Genomic DNA, 18,766 nt, shown 5'->3' on the forward strand with positions numbered 1-18,766 from the left:
ATTCAATGTTTTTTGTTCATTTTGCTTGTTTGTCGGATTTTGGGATGGACTCTTTGGCTTTGCTTTTCTTCTCCTCATTGGATTTTTCATGTTCAAAGTTGCAGAAGCCAGATTACAAGCTCATTTTGGTTCAACTTCAGCAACTGTGCATTGCATTGCCATGTAATGTGATGCAATGCTATCTTTCTAGCTCTCCCTTTTTACTTCCTTTTGGATAAACAGACATATTAGGCAAGCATTTTGGAGCTTTCACCTAAATAACTACAGGTGGTGAGATAAGCTGCACAATATAATTGACCTTTCAGTATATTGTTGCACACACACCATCTATTTAGCAAATGCCCTTGTTATCAACAGCAGCCTTTTAAACTCACCTGAGCTAACAGGTATGTGCGCTGGTTACTCTGCTGCGCTTAAAATTTCTTTTTTGGTTTGCTACAATGCCTTTTCTGAAACGTTGTCTCCTTCTGCTGGAACACTGACTTCTTTCATTTAATGCCTGCAGACTATAAAAGAGAACCCAACCCAAAAAGTTTGGTTGATTAGTCTGTGGCATTCTGTTAAACTGTTGCTTATGGCGGTCTCTGTGAGCTTCTCAGCGACATTCAGCCAGCCAGGTATCCTGCCTGCAGTAGATGGAATGTGGCAATGGAACGCTGGCTGCGCGTGTCATAATAGGCTCTGAGCCTTTATATACCTGTGCACAGCAGCAGCCACCTTCAGTCTGCTGCTGGACAGCCAGCAGCAGCAGCAGCAGGAGAGGTATGTAATCAGGAGCCCTCCTGCTAAGGGTAGACAGCTGCTCGTTCCACCCCACCCCCCGCCTTAATTGGTTCTCCTCCCTTCCAACGGTGTTGAGGCGGGTGGGAACAGCAGGGGGTGAAGGTGCTGTGTTTAAAGAGGTGGAGTTATGCAGATCTAAAACGCGTGGATTGCAGCAGCAGCAAGCCGAAAAGTGCAGGCATGTAAGGGATCTAGAGGTTGACAACATGTCTTCTTAACGGGAGTCCAGGAGCTCATCTCCACAAATGGACTTTTCAGGATCCTTGGGTGGCTCCGTAGTTTGAAACCAATTCTGGTTATCGCTTCTCGGCCTTTTGGCTAAGATCAAGTGTAGTATCTGTTCTTATCAGTTTAATATCTGATACGTCCCCTATCTGGGGACCATATATTAAATGGATTTTTAGAACAGGGAGATGGAAAAAGAGCTTGCTCTGTCCACTCCACGCATTGACCTGGTATTGCAGTATCTCCAGGACCGGTGCACCCCTTCTTTAATGCAGTTTCTAAAATCAGAAAGAATTGAATTCAATGTTTTTTGTTCATTTTGCTTGTTTGTCGGATTTTGGGATGGACTCTTTGGCTTTGCTTTTCTTCTCCTCATTGGATTTTTCATGTTCAAAGTTGCAGAAGCCAGATTACAAGCTCATTTTGGTTCAACTTCAGCAACTGTGCATTGCATTGCCATGTAATGTGATGCAATGCTATCTTTCTAGCTCTCCCTTTTTACTTCCTTTTGGATAAACAGACATATTAGGCAAGCATTTTGGAGCTTTCACCTAAATAACTACAGGTGGTGAGATAAGCTGCACAATATAATTGACCTTTCAGTATATTGTTGCACACACACCATCTATTTAGCAAATGCCCTTGTTATCAACAGCAGCCTTTTAAACTCACCTGAGCTAACAGGTATGTGCGCTGGTTACTCTGCTGCGCTTAAAATTTCTTTTTTGGTTTGCTACAATGCCTTTTCTGAAACGTTGTCTCCTTCTGCTGGAACACTGACTTCTTTCATTTAATGCCTGCAGACTATAAAAGAGAACCCAACCCAAAAAGTTTGGTTGATTAGTCTGTGGCATTCTGTTAAACTGTTGCTTATGGCGGTCTCTGTGAGCTTCTCAGCGACATTCAGCCAGCCAGGTATCCTGCCTGCAGTAGATGGAATGTGGCAATGGAACGCTGGCTGCGCGTGTCATAATAGGCTCTGAGCCTTTATATACCTGTGCACAGCAGCAGCCACCTTCAGTCTGCTGCTGGACAGCCAGCAGCAGCAGCAGCAGGAGAGGTATGTAATCAGGAGCCCTCCTGCTAAGGGTAGACAGCTGCTCGTTCCACCCCACCCCCCGCCTTAATTGGTTCTCCTCCCTTCCAACGGTGTTGAGGCGGGTGGGAACAGCAGGGGGTGAAGGTGCTGTGTTTAAAGAGGTGGAGTTATGCAGATCTAAAACGCGTGGATTGCAGCAGCAGCAAGCCGAAAAGTGCAGGCATGTAAGGGATCTAGAGGTTGACAACATGTCTTCTTAACGGGAGTCCAGGAGCTCATCTCCACAAATGGACTTTTCAGGATCCTTGGGTGGCTCCGTAGTTTGAAACCAATTCTGGTTATCGCTTCTCGGCCTTTTGGCTAAGATCAAGTGTAGTATCTGTTCTTATCAGTTTAATATCTGATACGTCCCCTATCTGGGGACCATATATTAAATGGATTTTTAGAACAGGGAGATGGAAAAAGAGCTTGCTCTGTCCACTCCACGCATTGACCTGGTATTGCAGTATCTCCAGGACCGGTGCACCCCTTCTTTAATGCAGTTTCTAAAATCAGAAAGAATTGAATTCAATGTTTTTTGTTCATTTTGCTTGTTTGTCGGATTTTGGGATGGACTCTTTGGCTTTGCTTTTCTTCTCCTCATTGGATTTTTCATGTTCAAAGTTGCAGAAGCCAGATTACAAGCTCATTTTGGTTCAACTTCAGCAACTGTGCATTGCATTGCCATGTAATGTGATGCAATGCTATCTTTCTAGCTCTCCCTTTTTACTTCCTTTTGGATAAACAGACATATTAGGCAAGCATTTTGGAGCTTTCACCTAAATAACTACAGGTGGTGAGATAAGCTGCACAATATAATTGACCTTTCAGTATATTGTTGCACACACACCATCTATTTAGCAAATGCCCTTGTTATCAACAGCAGCCTTTTAAACTCACCTGAGCTAACAGGTATGTGCGCTGGTTACTCTGCTGCGCTTAAAATTTCTTTTTTGGTTTGCTACAATGCCTTTTCTGAAACGTTGTCTCCTTCTGCTGGAACACTGACTTCTTTCATTTAATGCCTGCAGACTATAAAAGAGAACCCAACCCAAAAAGTTTGGTTGATTAGTCTGTGGCATTCTGTTAAACTGTTGCTTATGGCGGTCTCTGTGAGCTTCTCAGCGACATTCAGCCAGCCAGGTATCCTGCCTGCAGTAGATGGAATGTGGCAATGGAACGCTGGCTGCGCGTGTCATAATAGGCTCTGAGCCTTTATATACCTGTGCACAGCAGCAGCCACCTTCAGTCTGCTGCTGGACAGCCAGCAGCAGCAGCAGCAGGAGAGGTATGTAATCAGGAGCCCTCCTGCTAAGGGTAGACAGCTGCTCGTTCCACCCCACCCCCCGCCTTAATTGGTTCTCCTCCCTTCCAACGGTGTTGAGGCGGGTGGGAACAGCAGGGGGTGAAGGTGCTGTGTTTAAAGAGGTGGAGTTATGCAGATCTAAAACGCGTGGATTGCAGCAGCAGCAAGCCGAAAAGTGCAGGCATGTAAGGGATCTAGAGGTTGACAACATGTCTTCTTAACGGGAGTCCAGGAGCTCATCTCCACAAATGGACTTTTCAGGATCCTTGGGTGGCTCCGTAGTTTGAAACCAATTCTGGTTATCGCTTCTCGGCCTTTTGGCTAAGATCAAGTGTAGTATCTGTTCTTATCAGTTTAATATCTGATACGTCCCCTATCTGGGGACCATATATTAAATGGATTTTTAGAACAGGGAGATGGAAAAAGAGCTTGCTCTGTCCACTCCACGCATTGACCTGGTATTGCAGTATCTCCAGGACCGGTGCACCCCTTCTTTAATGCAGTTTCTAAAATCAGAAAGAATTGAATTCAATGTTTTTTGTTCATTTTGCTTGTTTGTCGGATTTTGGGATGGACTCTTTGGCTTTGCTTTTCTTCTCCTCATTGGATTTTTCATGTTCAAAGTTGCAGAAGCCAGATTACAAGCTCATTTTGGTTCAACTTCAGCAACTGTGCATTGCATTGCCATGTAATGTGATGCAATGCTATCTTTCTAGCTCTCCATTTTACTTCCTTTTGGATAAACAGACATATTAGGCAAGCATTTTGGAGCTTTCACCTAAATAACTACAGGTGGTGAGATAAGCTGCACAATATAATTGACCTTTCAGTATATTGTTGCACACACACCATCTATTTAGCAAATGCCCTTGTTATCAACAGCAGCCTTTTAAACTCACCTGAGCTAACAGGTATGTGCGCTGGTTACTCTGCTGCGCTTAAAATTTCTTTTTTGGTTTGCTACAATGCCTTTTCTGAAACGTTGTCTCCTTCTGCTGGAACACTGACTTCTTTCATTTAATGCCTGCAGACTATAAAAGAGAACCCAACCCAAAAAGTTTGGTTGATTAGTCTGTGGCATTCTGTTAAACTGTTGCTTATGGCGGTCTCTGTGAGGTTCTCAGCGACATTCAGCCAGCCAGGTATCCTGCCTGCAGTAGATGGAATGTGGCAATGGAACGCTGGCTGCGCGTGTCATAATAGGCTCTGAGCCTTTATATACCTGAGCACAGCAGCAGCCACCTTCAGTCTGCTGCTGGACAGCCAGCAGCAGCAGCAGCAGGAGAGGTATGTAATCAGGAGCCCTCCTGCTAAGGGTAGACAGCTGCTCGTTCCACCCCACCCCCCGCCTTAATTGGTTCTCCTCCCTTCCAACGGTGTTGAGGCGGGTGGGAACAGCAGGGGGTGAAGGTGCTGTGTTTAAAGAGGTGGAGTTATGCAGATCTAAAACGCGTGGATTGCAGCAGCAGCAAGCCGAAAAGTGCAGGCATGTAAGGGATCTAGAGGTTGACAACATGTCTTCTTAACGGGAGTCCAGGAGCTCATCTCCACAAATGGACTTTTCAGGATCCTTGGGTGGCTCCGTAGTTTGAAACCAATTCTGGTTATCGCTTCTCGGCCTTTTGGCTAAGATCAAGTGTAGTATCTGTTCTTATCAGTTTAATATCTGATACGTCCCCTATCTGGGGACCATATATTAAATGGATTTTTAGAACAGGGAGATGGAAAAAGAGCTTGCTCTGTCCACTCCACGCATTGACCTGGTATTGCAGTATCTCCAGGACCGGTGCACCCCTTCTTTAATGCAGTTTCTAAAATCAGAAAGAATTGAATTCAATGTTTTTTGTTCATTTTGCTTGTTTGTCGGATTTTGGGATGGACTCTTTGGCTTTGCTTTTCTTCTCTTCATTGGATTTTTCATGTTCAAAGTTGCAGAAGCCAGATTACAAGCTCATTTTGGTTCACCTTCAGCAACTGTGCATTGCATTGCCATGTAATGTGATGCAATGCTATCTTTCTAGCTCTCCCTTTTTACTTCCTTTTGGATAAACAGACATATTAGGCAAGCATTTTGGAGCTTTCACCTAAATAACTACAGGTGGTGAGATAAGCTGCACAATATAATTGACCTTTCAGTATATTGTTGCACACACACCATCTATTTAGCAAATGCCCTTGTTATCAACAGCAGCCTTTTAAACTCACCTGAGCTAACAGGTATGTGCGCTGGTTACTCTGCTGCGCTTAAAATTTCTTTTTTGGTTTGCTACAATGCCTTTTCTGAAACGTTGTCTCCTTCTGCTGGAACACTGACTTCTTTCATTTAATGCCTGCAGACTATAAAAGAGAACCCAACCCAAAAAGTTTGGTTGATTAGTCTGTGGCATTCTGTTAAACTGTTGCTTATGGCGGTCTCTGTGAGCTTCTCAGCGACATTCAGCCAGCCAGGTATCCTGCCTGCAGTAGATGGAATGTGGCAATGGAACGCTGGCTGCGCGTGTCATAATAGGCTCTGAGCCTTTATATACCTGTGCACAGCAGCAGCCACCTTCAGTCTGCTGCTGGACAGCCAGCAGCAGCAGCAGCAGGAGAGGTATGTAATCAGGAGCCCTCCTGCTAAGGGTAGACAGCTGCTCGTTCCACCCCACCCCCCGCCTTAATTGGTTCTCCTCCCTTCCAACGGTGTTGAGGCGGGTGGGAACAGCAGGGGGTGAAGGTGCTGTGTTTAAAGAGGTGGAGTTATGCAGATCTAAAACGCGTGGATTGCAGCAGCAGCAAGCCGAAAAGTGCAGGCATGTAAGGGATCTAGAGGTTGACAACATGTCTTCTTAACGGGAGTCCAGGAGCTCATCTCCACAAATGGACTTTTCAGGATCCTTGGGTGGCTCCGTAGTTTGAAACCAATTCTGGTTATCGCTTCTCGGCCTTTTGGCTAAGATCAAGTGTAGTATCTGTTCTTATCAGTTTAATATCTGATACGTCCCCTATCTGGGGACCATATATTAAATGGATTTTTAGAACAGGGAGATGGAAAAAGAGCTTGCTCTGTCCACTCCACGCATTGACCTGGTATTGCAGTATCTCCAGGACCGGTGCACCCCTTCTTTAATGCAGTTTCTAAAATCAGAAAGAATTGAATTCAATGTTTTTTGTTCATTTTGCTTGTTTGTCGGATTTTGGGATGGACTCTTTGGCTTTGCTTTTCTTCTCCTCATTGGATTTTTCATGTTCAAAGTTGCAGAAGCCAGATTACAAGCTCATTTTGGTTCAACTTCAGCAACTGTGCATTCCATTGCCATGTAATGTGATGCAATGCTATCTTTCTAGCTCTCCCTTTTTACTTCCTTTTGGATAAACAGACATATTAGGCAAGCATTTTGGAGCTTTCACCTAAATAACTACAGGTGGTGAGATAAGCTGCACAATATAATTGACCTTTCAGTATATTGTTGCACACACACCATCTATTTAGCAAATGCCCTTGTTATCAACAGCAGCCTTTTAAACTCACCTGAGCTAACAGGTATGTGCGCTGGTTACTCTGCTGCGCGTAAAATTTCTTTTTTGGTTTGCTACAATGCCTTTTCTGAAACGTTGTCTCCTTCTGCTGGAACACTGACTTCTTTCATTTAATGCCTGCAGACTATAAAAGAGAACCCAACCCAAAAAGTTTGGTTGATTAGTCTGTGGCATTCTGTTAAACTGTTGCTTATGGCGGTCTCTGTGAGCTTCTCAGCGACATTCAGCCAGCCAGGTATCCTGCCTGCAGTAGATGGAATGTGGCAATGGAATGCTGGCTGCGCGTGTCATAATAGGCTCTGAGCCTTTATATACCTGTGCACAGCAGCAGCCACCTTCAGTCTGCTGCTGGACAGCCAGCAGCAGCAGCAGCAGGAGAGGTATGTAATCAGGAGCCCTCCTGCTAAGGGTAGACAGCTGCTCGTTCCACCCCACCCCCCGCCTTAATTGGTTCTCCTCCCTTCCAACGGTGTTGAGGCGGGTGGGAACAGCAGGGGGTGAAGGTGCTGTGTTTAAAGAGGTGGAGTTATGCAGATCTAAAACGCGTGGATTGCAGCAGCAGCAAGCCGAAAAGTGCAGGCATGTAAGGGATCTAGAGGTTGACAACATGTCTTCTTAACGGGAGTCCAGGAGCTCATCTCCACAAATGGACTTTTCAGGATCCTTGGGTGGCTCCGTAGTTTGAAACCAATTCTGGTTATCGCTTCTCGGCCTTTTGGCTAAGATCAAGTGTAGTATCTGTTCTTATCAGTTTAATATCTGATACGTCCCCTATCTGGGGACCATATATTAAATGGATTTTTAGAACAGGGAGATGGAAAAAGAGCTTGCTCTGTCCACTCCACGCATTGACCTGGTATTGCAGTATCTCCAGGACCGGTGCACCCCTTCTTTAATGCAGTTTCTAAAATCAGAAAGAATTGAATTCAATGTTTTTTGTTCATTTTGCTTGTTTGTCAGATTTTGGGATGGACTCTTTGGCTTTGCTTTTCTTCTCCTCATTGGATTTTTCATGTTCAAAGTTGCAGAAGCCAGATTACAAGCTCATTTTGGTTCAACTTCAGCAACTGTGCATTCCATTGCCATGTAATGTGATGCAATGCTATCTTTCTAGCTCTCCCTTTTTACTTCCTTTTGGATAAACAGACATATTAGGCAAGCATTTTGGAGCTTTCACCTAAATAACTACAGGTGGTGAGATAAGCTGCACAATATAATTGACCTTTCAGTATATTGTTGCACACACACCATCTATTTAGCAAATGCCCTTGTTATCAACAGCAGCCTTTTAAACTCACCTGAGCTAACAGGTATGTGCGCTGGTTACTCTGCTGCGCTTAAAATTTCTTTTTTGGTTTGCTACAATGCCTTTTCTGAAACGTTGTCTCCTTCTGCTGGAACACTGACTTCTTTCATTTAATGCCTGCAGACTATAAAAGAGAACCCAACCCAAAAAGTTTGGTTGATTAGTCTGTGGCATTCTGTTAAACTGTTGCTTATGGCGGTCTCTGTGAGCTTCTCAGCGACATTCAGCCAGCCAGGTATCCTGCCTGCAGTAGATGGAATGTGGCAATGGAACGCTGGCTGCGCGTGTCATAATAGGCTCTGAGCCTTTATATACCTGTGCACAGCAGCAGCCACCTTCAGTCTGCTGCTGGACAGCCAGCAGCAGCAGCAGCAGGAGAGGTATGTAATCAGGAGCCCTCCTGCTAAGGGTAGACAGCTGCTCGTTCCACCCCACCCCCTGCCTTAATTGGTTCTCCTCCCTTCCAACGGTGTTGAGGCGGGTGGGAACAGCAGGGGGTGAAGGTGCTGTGTTTAAAGAGGTGGAGTTATGCAGATCTAAAACGCGTGGATTGCAGCAGCAGCAAGCCGAAAAGTGCAGGCATGTAAGGGATCTAGAGGTTGACAACATGTCTTCTTAACGGGAGTCCAGGAGCTCATCTCCACAAATGGACTTTTCAGGATCCTTGGGTGGCTCCGTAGTTTGAAACCAATTCTGGTTATCGCTTCTCGGCCTTTTGGCTAAGATCAAGTGTAGTATCTTTCGAAAAGGCGGTTTTGGATGTTGGCCGCCCTAGTAGATTGATACATTATGCACACTGGGGTTTAGGCGCTTGTTAGTACGTCAGGTGGCTAATATAGTGATCTGGTGGAAAGCATGGCCCCCCAGGATCGACGCCATTGGGCCGGGGAAGATCGAAAGCCCGAAGTGTGAAGTGCCCCAGGAGTGGTGACCCTGGGGTGCCTTAACTCACTGGGATTGGGAACCCCACTTGAGTTTATGGCACATTTGCACTAGCACTTCAATATTTCTTTCTTCACACACACCCTTATTCCGGGCCTTCTGGCCTTAGGATGGGGAATTTTTCAATTCCCGGTCGAAGGTCCGGGCAGTATTATACTGTGAAACCTTCACTATTTATTTAATTTTTTTTTGTCACTGTGTGTCCACTTTTTCACGTGTGTCCACGTCCTTACTAGGATTTTGTCGGGATGCGGTTCCCTTACGGGTTCCTCTCTTGGCAGGTCTAGGGGGGGAGTGTGTGGCCATCAGGTTCCGCTCCCCCCTGAACCCCACTGGCTCTCCTCTTTCGGGAGGAGAGCGTTGTTGGCTCCCCTCTTCCGGGAGGGGAGCACAGTCTTTGGCTCCCAGTGCCTTGCTCGGGTGAGAAATCGGGCAGGTATTGGGGGTAAGATTGGGTCGCCTCTGGCTCCGGCTGGAGGTGGCTATTTGTCCCTGTTCCTCGCTGTGGCCTTCTGGCTCGGAGGGACGGGGAATGGTTTGGGGGACCCTTCTCCTTTTGGAGAGGGTTTCAAGAAGACCAGCATCCTAGTGCACTTTTTTTTGTGGCACTTGTCACTTTTTTAAGCGCACTCGGGTTTTGTACACGAATTCGGGCTTTCGATAAAAAAAAAAAAAAAAAAATCTGTTCTTATCAGTTTAATATCTGATACGTCCCCTATCTGGGGACCACATATTAAATGGATTTTTAGAACAGGGAGATGGAAAAAGAGCTTGCTCTGTCCACTCCACGCATTGACCTGGTATTGCAGTATCTCCAGGACCGGTGCACCCCTTCTTTAATGCAGTTTCTAAAATCAGAAAGAATTGAATTCAATGTTTTTTGTTCATTTTGCTTGTTTGTCGGATTTTGGGATGGACTCTTTGGCTTTGCTTTTCTTCTCCTCATTGGATTTTTCATGTTCAAAGTTGCAGAAGCCAGATTACAAGCTCATTTTGGTTCAACTTCAGCAACTGTGCATTGCATTGCCATGTAATGTGATGCAATGCTATCTTTCTAGCTCTCCCTTTTTACTTCCTTTTGGATAAACAGACATATTAGGCAAGCATTTTGGAGCTTTCACCTAAATAACTACAGGTGGTGAGATAAGCTGCACAATATAATTGACCTTTCAGTATATTGTTGCACACACACCATCTATTTAGCAAATGCCCTTGTTATCAACAGCAGCCTTTTAAACTCACCTGAGCTAACAGGTATGTGCGCTGGTTACTCTGCTGCGCTTAAAATTTCTTTTTTGGTTTGCTACAATGCCTTTTCTGAAACGTTGTCTCCTTCTGCTGGAACACTGACTTCTTTCATTTAATGCCTGCAGACTATAAAAGAGAACCCAACCCAAAAAGTTTGGTTGATTAGTCTGTGGCATTCTGTTAAACTGTTGCTTATGGCGGTCTCTGTGAGCTTCTCAGCGACATTCAGCCAGCCAGGTATCCTGCCTGCAGTAGATGGAATGTGGCAATGGAACGCTGGCTGCGCGTGTCATAATAGGCTCTGAGCCTTTATATACCTGTGCACAGCAGCAGCCACCTTCAGTCTGCTGCTGGACAGCCAGCAGCAGCAGCAGCAGGAGAGGTATGTAATCAGGAGCCCTCCTGCTAAGGGTAGACAGCTGCTCGTTCCACCCCACCCCCCGCCTTAATTGGTTCTCCTCCCTTCCAACGGTGTTGAGGCGGGTGGGAACAGCAGGGGGTGAAGGTGCTGTGTTTAAAGAGGTGGAGTTAGCAGATCTAAAACGCGTGGATTGCAGCAGCAGCAAGCCGAAAAGTGCAGGCATGTAAGGGATCTAGAGGTTGACAACATGTCTTCTTAACGGGAGTCCAGGAGCTCATCTCCACAAATGGACTTTTCAGGATCCTTGGGTGGCTCCGTAGTTTGAAACCAATTCTGGTTATCGCTTCTCGGCCTTTTGGCTAAGATCAAGTGTAGTATCTGTTCTTATCAGTTTAATATCTGATACGTCCCCTATCTGGGGACCATATATTAAATGGATTTTTAGAACAGGGAGATGGAAAAAGAGCTTGCTCTGTCCACTCCACGCATTGACCTGGTATTGCAGTATCTCCAGGACCGGTGCACCCCTTCTTTAATGCAGTTTCTAAAATCAGAAAGAATTGAATTCAATGTTTTTTGTTCATTTTGCTTGTTTGTCGGATTTTGGGATGGACTCTTTGGCTTTGCTTTTCTTCTCCTCATTGGATTTTTCATGTTCAAAGTTGCAGAAGCCAGATTACAAGCTCATTTTGGTTCAACTTCAGCAACTGTGCATTGCATTGCCATGTAATGTGATGCAATGCTATCTTTCTAGCTCTCCCTTTTTACTTCCTTTTGGATAAACAGACATATTAGGCAAGCATTTTGGAGCTTTCACCTAAATAACTACAGGTGGTGAGATAAGCTGCACAATATAATTGACCTTTCAGTATATTGTTGCACACACACCATCTATTTAGCAAATGCCCTTGTTATCAACAGCAGCCTTTTAAACTCACCTGAGCTAACAGGTATGTGCGCTGGTTACTCTGCTGCGCTTAAAATTTCTTTTTTGGTTTGCTACAATGCCTTTTCTGAAACGTTGTCTCCTTCTGCTGGAACACTGGCTTCTTTCATTTAATGCCTGCAGACTATAAAAGAGAACCCAACCCAAAAAGTTTGGTTGATTAGTCTGTGGCATTCTGTTAAACTGTTGCTTATGGCGGTCTCTGTGAGCTTCTCAGCGACATTCAGCCAGCCAGGTATCCTGCCTGCAGTAGATGGAATGTGGCAATGGAACGCTGGCTGCGCGTGTCATAATAGGCTCTGAGCCTTTATATACCTGTGCACAGCAGCAGCCACCTTCAGTCTGCTGCTGGACAGCCAGCAGCAGCAGCAGCAGGAGAGGTATGTAATCAGGAGCCCTCCTGCTAAGGGTAGACAGCTGCTCGTTCCACCCCACCCCCCGCCTTAATTGGTTCTCCTCCCTTCCAACGGTGTTGAGGCGGGTGGGAACAGCAGGGGGTGAAGGTGCTGTGTTTAAAGAGGTGGAGTTATGCAGATCTAAAACGCGTGGATTGCAGCAGCAGCAAGCCGAAAAGTGCAGGCATGTAAGGGATCTAGAGGTTGACAACATGTCTTCTTAACGGGAGTCCAGGAGCTCATCTCCACAAATGGACTTTTCAGGATCCTTGGGTGGCTCCGTAGTTTGAAACCAATTCTGGTTATCGCTTCTCGGCCTTTTGGCTAAGATCAAGTGTAGTATCTGTTCTTATCAGTTTAATATCTGATACGTCCCCTATCTGGGGACCATATATTAAATGGATTTTTAGAACAGGGAGATGGAAAAAGAGCTTGCTCTGTCCACTCCACGCATTGACCTGGTATTGCAGTATCTCCAGGACCGGTGCACCCCTTCTTTAATGCAGTTTCTAAAATCAGAAAGAATTGAATTCAATGTTTTTTGTTCATTTTGCTTGTTTGTCGGATTTTGGGATGGACTCTTTGGCTTTGCTTTTCTTCTCTTCATTGGATTTTTCATGTTCAAAGTTGCAGAAGCCAGATTACAAGCTCATTTTGGTTCAACTTCAGCAACTGTGCATTGCATTGCCATGTAATGTGATGCAATGCTATCTTTCTAGCTCTCCCTTTTTACTTCCTTTTGGATAAACAGACATATTAGGCAAGCATTTTGGAGCTTTCACCTAAATAACTACAGGTGGTGAGATAAGCTGCACAATATAATTGACCTTTCAGTATATTGTTGCACACACACCATCTATTTAGCAAATGCCCTTGTTATCAACAGCAGCCTTTTAAACTCACCTGAGCTAACAGGTATGTGCGCTGGTTACTCTGCTGCGCTTAAAATTTCTTTTTTGGTTTGCTACAATGCCTTTTCTGAAACGTTGTCTCCTTCTGCTGGAACACTGACTTCTTTCATTTAATGCCTGCAGACTATAAAAGAGAACCCAACCCAAAAAGTTTGGTTGATTAGTCTGTGGCATTCTGTTAAACTGTTGCTTATGGCGGTCTCTGTGAGCTTCTCAGCGACATTCAGCCAGCCAGGTATCCTGCCTGCAGTAGATGGAATGTGGCAATGGAACGCTGGCTGCGCGTGTCATAATAGGCTCTGAGCCTTTATATACCTGTGCACAGCAGCAGCCACCTTCAGTCTGCTGCTGGACAGCCAGCAGCAGCAGCAGCAGGAGAGGTATGTAATCAGGAGCCCTCCTGCTAAGGGTAGACAGCTGCTCGTTCCACCCCACCCCCCGCCTTAATTGGTTCTCCTCCCTTCCAACGGTGTTGAGGCGGGTGGGAACAGCAGGGGGTGAAGGTGCTGTGTTTAAAGAGGTGGAGTTATGCAGATCTAAAACGCGTGGATTGCAGCAGCAGCAAGCCGAAAAGTGCAGGCATGTAAGGGATCTAGAGGTTGACAACATGTCTTCTTAACGGGAGTCCAGGAGCTCATCTCCACAAATGGACTTTTCAGGATCCTTGGGTGGCTCCGTAGTTTGAAACCAATTCTGGTTATCGCTTCTCGGCCTTTTGGCTAAGATCAAGTGTAGTATCTGTTCTTATCAGTTTAATATCTGATACGTCCCCTATCTGGGGACCATATATTAAATGGATTTTTAGAACAGGGAGATGGAAAAAGAGCTTGCTCTGTCCACTCCACGCATTGACCTGGTATTGCAGTATCTCCAGGACCGGTGCACCCCTTCTTTAATGCAGTTTCTAAAATCAGAAAGAATTGAATTCAATGTTTTTTGTTCATTTTGCTTGTTTGTCGGATTTTGGGATGGACTCTTTGGCTTTGCTTTTCTTCTCCTCATTGGATTTTTCATGTTCAAAGTTGCAGAAGCCAGATTACAAGCTCATTTTGGTTCAACTTCAGCAACTGTGCATTGCATTGCCATGTAATGTGATTCAATGCTATCTTTCTAGCTCTCCCTTTTTACTTCCTTTTGGATAAACAGACATATTAGGCAAGCATTTTGGAGCTTTCACCTAAATAACTACAGGTGGTGAGATAAGCTGCACAATATAATTGACCTTTCAGTATATTGTTGCACACACACCATCTATTTAGCAAATGCCCTTGTTATCAACAGCAGCCTTTTAAACTCACCTGAGCTAACAGGTATGTGCGCTGGTTACTCTGCTGCGCTTAAAATTTCTTTTTTGGTTTGCTACAATGCCTTTTCTGAAACGTTGTCTCCTTCTGCTGGAACACTGACTTCTTTCATTTAATGCCTGCAGACTATAAAAGAGAACCCAACCCAAAAAGTTTGGTTGATTAGTCTGTGGCATTCTGTTAAACTGTTGCTTATGGCGGTCTCTGTGAGCTTCTCAGCGACATTCAGCCAGCCAGGTATCCTGCCTGCAGTAGATGGAATGTGGCAATGGAACGCTGGCTGCGCGTGTCATAATAGGCTCTGAGCCTTTATATACCTGTGCACAGCAGCAGCCACCTTCAGTCTGCTGCTGGACAGCCAGCAGCAGCAGCAGCAGGAGAGGTATGTAATCAGGAGCCCTCCTGCTAAGGGTAGACAGCTGCTCGTTCCACCCCACCCCCCGCCTTAATTGGTTCTCCTCCCTTCCAACGGTGTTGAGGCGGGTGGGAACAGCAGGGGGTGAAGGTGCTGTGTTTAAAGAGGTGGAGTTATGCAGATCTAAAACGCGTGGATTGCAGCAGCAGCAAGCCGAAAAGTGCAGGCATGTAAGGGATCTAGAGGTTGACAACATGTCTTCTTAACGGGAGTCCAGGAGCTCATCTCCACAAATGGACTTTTCAGGATCCTTGGGTGGCTCCGTAGTTTGAAACCAATTCTGGTTATCGCTTCTCGGCCTTTTGGCTAAGATCAAGTGTAGTATCTTTCGAAAAGGCGGTTTTGGATGTTGGCCGCCCTAGTAGATTGATACATTATGCACACTGGGGTTTAGGCGCTTGTTAGTACGCCAGGTGGCTAATATAGTGATCTGGTGGAAAGCATGGCCCCCCAGGATCGACGCCATTGGGCCGGGGAAGATCGAAAGCCCGAAGTGTGAAGTGCCCCAGGAGTGGTGACCCTGGGGTGCCTTAACTCACTGGGATTGGGAACCCCACTTGAGTTTATGGCACATTTGCACTAGCACTTCAATATTTCTTTCTTCACACACACCCTTATTCCGGGCCTTCTGGCCTTAGGATGGGGAATTTTTCAATTCCCGGTCGAAGGTCCGGGCAGTATTATACTGTGAAACCTTCACTATTTATTTAATTTTTTTTTGTCACTGTGTGTCCACTTTTTCACGTGTGTCCACGTCCTTACTAGGATTTTGTCGGGATGCGGTTCCCTTACGGGTTCCTCTCTTGGCAGGTCTAGGGGGGGAGTGTGTGGCCATCAGGTTCCGCTCCCCCCTGAACCCCACTGGCTCTCCTCTTTCGGGAGGAGAGCGTTGTTGGCTCCCCTCTTCCGGGAGGGGAGCACAGTCTTTGGCTCCCAGTGCCTTGCTCGGGAGAGAAATCGGGCAGGTATTGGGGGTAAGATTGGGTCGCCTCTGGCTCCGGCTGGAGGTGGCTATTTGTCCCTGTTCCTCGCTGTGGCCTTCTGGCTCGGAGGGACGGGAATGGTTTGGGGGACCCTTCTCCTTTTGGAGAGGGTTTCAAGAAGACCAGCATCCTAGTGCACTTTTTTTTGTGGCACTTGTCACTTTTTTAAGCGCACTCGGGTTTTGTACACGAATTCGGGCTTTCGATAAAAAAAAAAAAAAAAAAATCTGTTCTTATCAGTTTAATATCTGATACGTCCCCTATCTGGGGACCATATATTAAATGGATTTTTAGAACAGGGAGATGGAAAAAGAGCTTGCTCTGTCCACTCCACGCATTGACCTGGTATTGCAGTATCTCCAGGACCGGTGCACCCCTTCTTTAATGCAGTTTCTAAAATCAGAAAGAATTGAATTCAATGTTTTTTGTTCATTTTGCTTGTTTGTCGGATTTTGGGATGGACTCTTTGGCTTTGCTTTTCTTCTCCTCATTGGATTTTTCATGTTCAAAGTTGCAGAAGCCAGATTACAAGCTCATTTTGGTTCAACTTCAGCAACTGTGCATTGCATTGCCATGTAATGTGATGCAATGCTATCTTTCTAGCTCTCCCTTTTTACTTCCTTTTGGATAAACAGACATATTAGGCAAGCATTTTGGAGCTTTCACCTAAATAACTACAGGTGGTGAGATAAGCTGCACAATATAATTGACCTTTCAGTATATTGTTGCACACACACCATCTATTTAGCAAATGCCCTTGTTATCAACAGCAGCCTTTTAAACTCACCTGAGCTAACAGGTATGTGCGCTGGTTACTCTGCTGCGCTTAAAATGTCTTTTTTGGTTTGCTACAATGCCTTTTCTGAAACGTTGTCTCCTTCTGCTGGAACACTGACTTCTTTCATTTAATGCCTGCAGACTATAAAAGAGAACCCAACCCAAAAAGTTTGGTTGATTAGTCTGTGGCATTCTGTTAAACTGTTGCTTATGGCCGTCTCTGTGAGCTTCTCAGCGACATTCAGCCAGCCAGGTATCCTGCCTGCAGTAGATGGAATGTGGCAATGGAACGCTGGCTGCGCGTGTCATAATAGGCTCTGAGCCTTTATATACCTGTGCACAGCAGCAGCCACCTTCAGTCTGCTGCTGGACAGCCAGCAGCAGCAGCAGCAGGAGAGGTATGTAATCAGGAGCCCTCCTGCTAAGGGTAGACAGCTGCTCGTTCCACCCCACCCCCCGCCTTAATTGGTTCTCCTCCCTTCCAACGGTGTTGAGGCGGGTGGGAACAGCAGGGGGTGAAGGTGCTGTGTTTAAAGAGGTGGAGTTATGCAGATCTAAAACGCGTGGATTGCAGCAGCAGCAAGCCGAAAAGTGCAGGCATGTAAGGGATCTAGAGGTTGACAACATGTCTTCTTAACGGGAGTCCAGGAGCTCATCTCCACAAATGGACTTTTCAGGATCCTTGGGTGGCTCCGTAGTTTGAAACCAATTCTGGTTATCGCTTCTCGGCCTTTTGGCTAAGATCAAGTGTAGTATCTGTTCTTATCAGTTTAATATCTGATACGTCCCCTATCTGGGGACCATATATTAAATGGATTTTTAGAACAGGGAGATGGAAAAAGAGCTTGCTCTGTCCACTCCACGCATTGACCTGGTATTGCAGTATCTCCAGGACCGGTGCACCCCTTCTTTAATGCAGTTTCTAAAATCAGAAAGAATTGAATTCAATGTTTTTTGTTCATTTTGCTTGTTTGTCGGATTTTGGGATGGACTCTTTGGCTTTGCTTTTCTTCTCCTCATTGGATTTTTCATGTTCAAAGTTGCAGAAGCCAGATTACAAGCTCATTTTGGTTCAACTTCAGCAACTGTGCATTGCATTGCCATGTAATGTGATGCAATGCTATCTTTCTAGCTCTCCCTTTTTACTTCCTTTTGGATAAACAGACATATTAGGCAAGCATTTTGGAGCTTTCACCTAAATAACTACAGGTGGTGAGATAAGCTGCACAATATAATTGACCTTTCAGTATATTGTTGCACACACACCATCTATTTAGCAAATGCCCTTGTTATCAACAGCAGCCTTTTAAACTCACCTGAGCTAACAGGTATGTGCGCTGGTTACTCTGCTGCGCTTAAAATTTCTTTTTTGGTTTGCTACAATGCCTTTTCTGAAATGTTGTCTCCTTCTGCTGGAACACTGACTTCTTTCATTTAATGCCTGCAGACTATAAAAGAGAACCCAACCCAAAAAGTTTGGGTGATTAGTCTGTGGCATTCTGTTAAACTGTTGCTTATGGCGGTCTCTGTGAGCTTCTCAGCAACATTCAGCCAGCCAGGTATCCTGCCTGCAGTAGATGGAATGTGGCAATGGAACGCTGGCTGCGCGTGTCATAATAGGCTCTGAGCCTTTATATACCTGTGCACAGCAGCAGCCACCTTCAGTCTGCTGCTGGACAGCCAGCAGCAGCAGCAGGAGAGGTATGTAATCAGGAGCCCTCCTGCTAAGGGTAGACAGCTGCTCGTTCCACCCCACCCCCCGCCTTAATTGGTTCTCCTCCCTTCCAACGGTGTTGAGGCGGGTGGGAACAGCAGGGGGTGAAGGTGCTGTGTTTAAAGAGGTGGAGTTATGCAGTTCTAAAACGCGTGGATTGCAGCAGCAGCAAGCCGAAAAGTGCAGGCATGTAAGGGATCTAGAGGTTGACAACATGTCTTCTTAACGGGAGTCCAGGAGCTCATCTCCACAAATGGACTTTTCAGGATCCTTGGGTGGCTCCGTAGTTTGAAACCAATTCTGGTTATCGCTTCTCGGCCTTTTGGCTAAGATCAAGTGTAGTATCTTTCGAAAAGGCGGTTTTGGATGTTGGCCGCCCTAGTAGATTGATACATTATGCACACTGGGGTTTAGGCGCTTGTTAGTACGCCAGGTGGCTAATATAGTCATCTGGTGGAAAGCATGGCCCCCCAGGATCGACGCCATTGGGCCGGGGAAGATCGAAAGCCCGAAGTGTGAAGTGCCCCAGGACTGGTGACCCTGGGGTGCCTTA

General features: G+C 45.7%; 12 non-coding genes and 3 pseudogenes across 12 annotated transcripts; all 15 read left to right on the plus strand.

Annotated features, from left to right (window-relative positions):
- Positions 1-1,081: 1,081 nt before the first annotated feature.
- On the plus strand, positions 1,082-1,272 carry LOC141211394 (U2 spliceosomal RNA). The gene has a single exon (XR_012281369.1). It is a non-coding gene; the product is annotated as a U2 spliceosomal RNA (small nuclear RNA).
- Positions 1,273-2,387: 1,115 nt separating this feature from the next.
- LOC141211395 (U2 spliceosomal RNA) lies at positions 2,388-2,578 on the plus strand. Its single transcript, XR_012281370.1, has one exon. It is a non-coding gene; the product is annotated as a U2 spliceosomal RNA (small nuclear RNA).
- A 1,115-nt stretch (positions 2,579-3,693) lies between these two features.
- Positions 3,694-3,884, plus strand: LOC141211396 (U2 spliceosomal RNA). The gene has a single exon (XR_012281371.1). It is a non-coding gene; the product is annotated as a U2 spliceosomal RNA (small nuclear RNA).
- A 1,114-nt stretch (positions 3,885-4,998) lies between these two features.
- Positions 4,999-5,189, plus strand: LOC141211397 (U2 spliceosomal RNA). The gene has a single exon (XR_012281372.1). It is a non-coding gene; the product is annotated as a U2 spliceosomal RNA (small nuclear RNA).
- A 1,115-nt stretch (positions 5,190-6,304) lies between these two features.
- LOC141211398 (U2 spliceosomal RNA) lies at positions 6,305-6,495 on the plus strand. Its single transcript, XR_012281373.1, has one exon. It is a non-coding gene; the product is annotated as a U2 spliceosomal RNA (small nuclear RNA).
- Positions 6,496-7,610: 1,115 nt separating this feature from the next.
- Positions 7,611-7,801, plus strand: LOC141211400 (U2 spliceosomal RNA). Its single transcript, XR_012281375.1, has one exon. It is a non-coding gene; the product is annotated as a U2 spliceosomal RNA (small nuclear RNA).
- A 1,115-nt stretch (positions 7,802-8,916) lies between these two features.
- LOC141211858 (U2 spliceosomal RNA) lies at positions 8,917-9,008 on the plus strand (annotated as a pseudogene).
- Positions 9,009-9,807: 799 nt separating this feature from the next.
- LOC141211788 (U2 spliceosomal RNA) lies at positions 9,808-9,993 on the plus strand. Its single transcript, XR_012281705.1, has one exon. It is a non-coding gene; the product is annotated as a U2 spliceosomal RNA (small nuclear RNA).
- Positions 9,994-11,107: 1,114 nt separating this feature from the next.
- Positions 11,108-11,298, plus strand: LOC141211401 (U2 spliceosomal RNA). The gene has a single exon (XR_012281376.1). It is a non-coding gene; the product is annotated as a U2 spliceosomal RNA (small nuclear RNA).
- Positions 11,299-12,413: 1,115 nt separating this feature from the next.
- LOC141211402 (U2 spliceosomal RNA) lies at positions 12,414-12,604 on the plus strand. The gene has a single exon (XR_012281377.1). It is a non-coding gene; the product is annotated as a U2 spliceosomal RNA (small nuclear RNA).
- A 1,115-nt stretch (positions 12,605-13,719) lies between these two features.
- LOC141211403 (U2 spliceosomal RNA) lies at positions 13,720-13,910 on the plus strand. Its single transcript, XR_012281378.1, has one exon. It is a non-coding gene; the product is annotated as a U2 spliceosomal RNA (small nuclear RNA).
- Positions 13,911-15,025: 1,115 nt separating this feature from the next.
- Positions 15,026-15,205, plus strand: LOC141211842 (U2 spliceosomal RNA; annotated as a pseudogene).
- Positions 15,206-15,915: 710 nt separating this feature from the next.
- On the plus strand, positions 15,916-16,101 carry LOC141211770 (U2 spliceosomal RNA). The gene has a single exon (XR_012281695.1). It is a non-coding gene; the product is annotated as a U2 spliceosomal RNA (small nuclear RNA).
- A 1,115-nt stretch (positions 16,102-17,216) lies between these two features.
- Positions 17,217-17,407, plus strand: LOC141211404 (U2 spliceosomal RNA). Its single transcript, XR_012281379.1, has one exon. It is a non-coding gene; the product is annotated as a U2 spliceosomal RNA (small nuclear RNA).
- A 1,112-nt stretch (positions 17,408-18,519) lies between these two features.
- On the plus strand, positions 18,520-18,611 carry LOC141211899 (U2 spliceosomal RNA; annotated as a pseudogene).
- Positions 18,612-18,766: the final 155 nt, after the last annotated feature.

This window comes from Phyllobates terribilis, unplaced genomic scaffold, assembly GCF_046119375.1.
Source record: "Phyllobates terribilis strain yellow unplaced genomic scaffold, ASM4611937v1 Scaffold_170__1_contigs__length_4071412, whole genome shotgun sequence".
NCBI classification, from domain to species: domain Eukaryota; kingdom Metazoa; phylum Chordata; class Amphibia; order Anura; family Dendrobatidae; genus Phyllobates; species Phyllobates terribilis.